Raw genomic sequence first — 7,315 nt, forward strand, 5'->3', positions numbered from 1 at the left:
AAGCCCTAACTTTGTTGGGCGACGACGCGCTCACGACGTCGTTCCCTTCTTGAGGACGGCGGTGGTGCGGCCCTATCCTAGCATGGATCTGCGTCCGTTGCTTGGAGATGGACTCACGTAGGTGGAGTTCGCCGTTTGGCGTCATGGTGGCGTCGATGGCGGAGGCACCTGCCAAGGTGGGCACCTCAATCTGCTCTGAAGATGGACCAGTGAAAGATGGCGGCGACGATACATGTGAGTGCGTCGGACCGGTTTGTGCCCGGACCCGGTATGTGGCTCGGCCGGGACCTCCGGCTTTAGATGTTATTAGGCTTAGGTGAGAGGACTGGGTATTTGGCCTAGCTTGCACCCCTTCATCATGTGGATTGAAGTAGCGGCATATGTTGTCAAGATGGCAAATTTAGACATATTGTTGTACTACTTTGTAAGGTCTCTAACCAACATTTGGTATTTGCCAAATATTGACATGACAACTTTTGGCATCGAACCAATCATGCTCGAAATGTCAAAGCGAATGGTAGGCATGGTGCGCTTCATATTATACTACTTACTATAGTAGTAATACCAAGTATGGGACGATGATTTGATCAACAAACTGGCCAGATATACTAGCAAGAAGAAGAAGAAGAAGAAGTTGTACTAGGATGCATAATGATGTCGACAGTCAATATTAATGGAATAATGGGGCAGGCATGGCGCTCACATTTCTTAAGTCTGATTCGGTTAACAACCTGACTTGGAGCATCATATACCGATACACAGTCCTCATGTGCGGCTCTCAGAGGATTTGTTTTATCTCCGTGTGCATGATGCCTGATGAGATCACTACTGACTCTTATGTTAGCCATGGTCATTGGTCAATGGCAGGGTGAGTAGGAAAACAAAATACGCCATGCATGATGATGATAGTCTGACCGACTCTTCCACTCCAAACCAGTTGAATAATAAAGGGACACGCAAATTGCACGAGCGGCCTCCCATGCTCAACCCAACTTGAAATGTCAGAGTGGAGAACACCAAGAACACCCATGCATGCACATACAGATATGGACCATTATTTTCTCGGGAGTCGGGAGAGTTAAGGCAGCAATCAACGAACAGGGCGTACAGCGCCTGGACTTTCTTCTTCTCTGCACCCAACAACTTGTCCTCTCATTCATTCATCCATGCATCCATTCAAGGGTCAGCCAGTCTATAAAGTCTGAGATCGACGGCGGCACGTAGGAGTACATAACTAGCCCACCCTCCACACTGTACCAAATTAAGGTGAGCACAAAAGCTACTGTATAGTTGCTGCACCATATTTGCAAAGGCAGAGCAATTGGCACCGATGATGATAAACTCAGACCAAGAGCAAAGTGAGCACTAATGGTTCCACGGTTTCGTTCACCCCCATGGCCGCATCGCATCTCTGTATCCGTATGCGACAGTGGTTGCACACAATTTGACTTGCCTGCGGTGGTTAAGCACAAGAAAGTAATGGCCCGACAAGAGAATTGTCTGCAGACAATCACCACAGGCACAATTCTTTCTCATAACTTGTGCGTTCGGCCAACCGCCGATCTGCGGACTGAAAACGCTCTCCATGCATGCATGCATACCTGTGTGGCTGTGTAATATCTCGCCGCAAATTGACAAAGCCTGCCCTGTGCAGGGATGGATAAGACCTCTTCCAATGCAAAGATGCTTAGATGAGGTTTTAAATGCATTAAATATTTTAGCAACTCAACTCCCCAATGCATAGGTGTTTAACTTGTTGTTGCTAAACACACTTTATTTAATAAGTTAGCACCTAAAATCTTCTATGCATTGGCCAAATTGTTTCATTTAAGTGGTTTGCCTATGTTATCGTGCTTGGTTATGGGGTCATCAAAGTACTCTCTCCCCTTCTTAAATGTTGTGTCATGTCATTTTTTTCACTTATATGGCATGATTATCATCTATCCACGGTGGCGCACTGGGAAGGGCCTAATGAGAGGGTCAAGAAGAGAAGAGAGGAGCAGGTCGTGCACGGGAAAAAGAGAGTTAATTGCATAGAAGTACCACAATTGGGGCATTGGAAGCAGATTGGTACCAAGATTGGTAATTTTTACGTGTCAGTACCAAGATTGGGGCGAGCCGTTGCAAAAAAGACTAAAAGTGTGTTTTATACGTATTGACAGAAAAGCTGACCGGTTGGGCCCGCCCGTCAGGCGCCACGCTGGCCGGTGCGCGCGTGCCCGCACGCTGACTGGGACGAGGCCGGCTCGCACCGTTTAGGTCTCGCTGGTGCGACCGAGCCAGACCCCGACCCCGCCCCCGCTTCCTTCTCCTCGCACCCTCGCCGGCGGCTGCCTCCCCGCTCGCCCCGCCGCCTGCCAGCCCCGCCGCCCGCCACACCACGCCACTGTAGCCATGGATCGAACCTCTTAGGCGTTGTCACCTCCCCCGCGGCTGCTCCTCCTTCGCGCCCTCCTCTCCCCCGTGGCTGCGGTGCCCTAGGCGACGATGGCCTCGGCTACTCCGGCAGGCAGCGATGGCCGGGGCGATGCGAGCGGCGACGACCTCCCCCGCTTAGGCCTCGATGGCAGTGGCGGCTACTCCAGCTCTGAGTACAGTAGCGCGGACGAAGATTTTGCAGAGCCGGCATTGTCGATGAAGCAGAGGCTGAAGATGGCTCGAATTTGGGTGGCCAACCCTAGCACCGCCCATCACTGGACTCATGGCTTCGGTGGTGTTCTGTAAGTGTTCCACTGTTCCATTCTTGCAAACTCAAATTGGGGATTAGGGTTAGGGTTTACTGCCTGGTTTACTGCCTGCATGTTAAGCACTCTAATTGCTAGTCCTAAGTAGAGCAGAGAAGCATAGTGGATTAAATGATTCCTAACTAGAGCAGAACACCATTAGTGGACAATTCTGTTAACTACTTATCTGAAAATACAAACCATCAGTTTGCTGTCAGTTAAGTACCCACTCTGTAATAATTGTTTACACTGTTTGATTTTGTAGTAATTGTTTAGTTTATATGTTAACTTAAACAAAGCTATGTTTATATGTTAACTTGTATATATGTTAACTTAAACAAAGCTTTGTTTATATGTTAGCCTATCTATTAAGTAAAATTGTTTATTAACCATTTTTGTCTGTTATTTCATTTTGCAGTTTGTATGATGACATTTTGGATGTTAGGTTCTATTTTGATGCTTCAAAAATGTTTGAGTTGAAGCTCTGCAGTTCAGATGTAACATACCTGAATATGATTGCAGTAATGGAAACCCAAGGATTTAGTGAATATGATCTGATGTTTCACATTGAGAATCCAAAATTAGGGGAGAAAGGATTGGAGATGGTAGAGTGTAATGCTGAGTTGCAATTAGTAAAGAAGCAGGTTGAGGAGTCTAAGGTCTTAAATTTGCTAGTGAGGGCATGTCCACCTCCTTGCAGCCAATTTGAGAGGCAAGAATTATCCACTGTTGTGCATGAAAAGCCTGTGTTATATGATTTCAGTGAGCCACCCATCTATGCTGTTAATGAAGAAGGAGTTGCATTTGAAAGTCAGAGTAGCAGCTGCAGTGTAGCTCATGGTACTGGTGTTTGCACACAAGAGAGCAAGAATGTAAAAGGAAAACTGAAAGCCGTTTTGGAAATAAAAGAAGAAGAGGGATATGACGGCAGTGGTGGTTCTGATTGTGAAGGTGAAGAGGACAGTGAAGTACCACCTTTTTATATGGGTGATGCTGATGACATAGAGATGGCTGAGGGAAAGAAACAGAAAGAGTATGATGAAATGGAAGAGGAAGAAACAGATGATGAAGAATCTGAGGAGGAAGAAGTGGTGCATTATGAGGGTGACACAAAGGTTGAGGAACCTTTTCAAATGGATGAAGATGACAAAGTTGTTTCACAGGATGAAGAAACTGTAATTGTACATGAAGAGAAGAAGAAGGAGAAACAGAAGCTTCCAGTTAGGAGAGGGCCTACAACAAGGTCACATTCAAGTGTAGTACCAGAGGAGGAACCTGATTTCAAACCTTCATCTAATGAAGAAGAGAAAGGATTGTTGAAGGAGGCTGATGATGATGGTTTTGAGCCATTGTCATTTGTGCTGCCAAAGAAAAGGAAGAGCAGGGCAAAGCAGAGGCCTCCTAGAAAATGGTACAATGAGAAAATGGATGCACCACATGAACAATTATGTCTACACATGTGTTTCTTGGATCAACATCAATTCAGAGAGGCTTTGTTGAACTTACACATCACTCAAGAAAGAAACTTCAGATATCATAGGAACTCAGATCAAAGAATAATTGTAGAATGCAACCAAAAACATTGCAACTTCTTTATGGTGGCAGCAGTTATAAAAGGTGAAACTACTTTTGTGATTAAGAAGATGAGAATTAAGCACACTTGCCCTACTAGTACAGAGACAACAAGGGTAAGCGCCAAGTGGCTTGCATAGAAGTATGAGTCACTGTTCAGATCTGATCTAACAACTGGAATTCAGACTTTGATTGATGCTTGCATGGAGAAGTATGGTGTGGATGGGCCCAAGTCAATGGCATATAGAGCAAAGAACATAGCTATTGATGTTGTTCTAGGAGACCACAAGAAGCAATACCCTAAGTTGAAAGACTATGCTCAGACAATGATGGATACAAACCCTGGGAGTAGAGTAGTAGTCACTACTGTAACTCCAACACCCACTGAAAAAATCCCCCATCCGGGTCCAAGATTCCATGCTATGTTCTATTGCATCAATGGAGCAAGGGAGGGGTTTCTCAAGGGGTGCAGACCATTCATTGGTTAGTTTGTTCACCTTGTGCATTAGTTACATATTGTTTCATATTGAAATGCATTTGAATGTTTTAAATATTGAATTTGCTTGCTCATTCAGGTGTTGATGGGTGCTTCATTAAGTTAACTACTGGTGCTCAACTACTTGCTGCCACTGGTAGAGATGGCAACAACAATATATACCCACTAGCATTTGGTATTGTTGGGCAAGAGGACACACCTAACTGGTGTTGGTTTCTACACCAACTTAAAATCTTCCTAGGAGGAGAAGAGGGACAGTTTGGTCCATATACAATAATGTCAGATAGACAAAAGGTATGTGCTTGCATCTTATGTCCTTGTTCCTATATGGTTGTTTTGTGCTAGATAGTAGCTTAGCTAGTTTAATTGTGTGTCCCAGGGCCTACTAAATGCAGTGAATGATGTCTTTCCTAAGTGCAACCAAAGGTTCTGCCTTAGGCATATCTATGCAAACTTCCAAAATGCTGGGTTTAGGGGGGAAGATCTGAAGAAGTGTATGGATAATGCTGCCTATGCATATAATGAACACAAATTTAACATTGCAATGAATGACCTTAGAGCTGAATGTCAGGAAGCTTGGGAGTGGCTTTGTCAAATACCCAAGAAAACATGGGCAAGGCATGCATTTGACACAAACTGCAAGACTGACCTTGTAGTTAACAATTTGCCTAAGGTGTTCAACAAGTATGTCCTAGATGTTAGGAAGAAACCAATTAGGACAATGTGTGATGGAATAAAGGATAAGCAGATGATGAGGTGGCATAGGAATAGGGAGAGTGGAAAGACAGCTAGATGGGACATAACACCCCATTATAGTGAGAAGCTAGAGGTTGAGAAGGAGAGGGCCAAATATTGCAAGCCAATTCAAGCTGGTGTGAACTTGTGGCAGGTTACAAGTGGGCAGCAAACCCATATTGTTAACTTGCAACTGCACACATGTGGGTGCAGAAAATGGGACCTCACTGGCATCCCATGTAACCATGCCATCTCAGCAATAAACAAGGGCAAAATAAAACCAGAGGATTATGTCAGCAAGTTCTTCAAGAAAGAATTTTATGTGGCAGCTTATGAACCAATGATCTATCCAGTTCCTGGTGAGCATGACTGGACAAAGACCCCTGGTCCAGACATTGACCCACCTGCATTTAAAGTGAAGAGAGGAAGAAAGAAAGAAAGAGAAGAGGATCAAGGGGAAATTTGAAGTTCCAAAGCCTAAGGACACATCAAGAATGGGGACTATAACATGTGGCAATTGTGGACTGCAAGGACATAGGTACACAAGCTGCCTCAAGCAGTTGAAGCATGAGCTGGCTTTGAGGAAGAACAAACATGTGGTAATCCTCTTATAAGTGGTTTTCCTTCTTGTACATTCCATTTTTTTAAGTACTAACTCATTTTCCTTCTTGTTTATGCAAGCCTCTTGCAAGGAATTCCAATGGTGGTGGTGCTGCTACTACACCAGTAGCAAGAACCTCTCATGCAGCTCCTACAACAACACCAACAGCTGGAACAGGAGGTGCTGGGAGAGGAGCTGGGAGAGGTGCTGCAGCTGCAGGAGCTGGGAGAGGAGCTGGGAGAGGTGCTGCAGCTGCAGGAGTTGGGAGAGGTGCTGCAGCTGCAGGAGCTGGGAGAGGTGCTGCAGCTGCAGGAGCTGGGAGAGGAGCCGGGAGAGGTGCTGCAGCTGCAGGTGCTGGGAGAGGTGCTGCAGTAGTTGCATCTGCTGGAAGAGGTGCTGGGAGAGGTGCTGCACCAGGTGCTACAAGAGGTGCTGGGAGAGGGAGAGGTTCATTCTCTGCCCCAAGACAATCTGGTCCCTCCACATCTACTGCTCCCTCCACATCTACTGCTGGGAGAGGTGCTGCTGGTAGACATAGTGGATGGGGGAGGTACTTCTATGCAAGTGGTAACTAGATACTTCATGTGTGTCTTCTTGCATCCTATGATACAATGTCATCTTTGCTTTGGTGGTGTACTTTAAGAATCAATGCCATATATGGCTTTTGTTGATGTGGATGCAACTTATGAGTGAATGCCTGGAATGGACTATCTTCATGTGATATGTTGCTGGAGTTATTGACATGCTGGAGTTATTGATATGCTGGAGTTATTGATGAGTACTCATTATATTATGCAAACTTGGATGGTTCTTTTTATGATTGATATGTTGTCTATGCTAAAAATGGTTCTTTTTATGATTGATATGTTGTCTATGCTAAAAATGGTTCTTTTTATGATTGATATGTTGTCTATGCTCAAAATGGTCCTAAAGCCATCATTTTGGGTTTTGATGGTTCGGGGTCGACGGAACCACCTAAAGCCATCATTTTGGGTTTTGGTGGCTCGGGGTCGATGAAACCACCTAAAGCCATCAACTAGGGTCTAGGGTGGTTCGGGGTCGACGGAACCACCTAAAGCCATCAACTAGGGTCTAGGGTGGTTCGGGGTCGACGGAACCACCTAAAGCCATCAACTAGGGTCTAGGGTGGTTCGGGGTCGACGAAACAACCTAACGCCATCAACTAGG

General features: G+C 45.4%; 1 pseudogene; it reads left to right on the forward strand.

Annotated features, from left to right (window-relative positions):
- Positions 1 to 2,487: 2,487 nt before the first annotated feature.
- Positions 2,488 to 5,992, forward strand: LOC119361157 (annotated as a pseudogene).
- The last annotated feature ends 1,323 nt before the right edge of the window (positions 5,993 to 7,315 follow it).

This window comes from Triticum dicoccoides, chromosome 2B, assembly GCF_002162155.2.
Source record: "Triticum dicoccoides isolate Atlit2015 ecotype Zavitan chromosome 2B, WEW_v2.0, whole genome shotgun sequence".
Taxonomy (NCBI): domain Eukaryota; kingdom Viridiplantae; phylum Streptophyta; class Magnoliopsida; order Poales; family Poaceae; genus Triticum; species Triticum dicoccoides.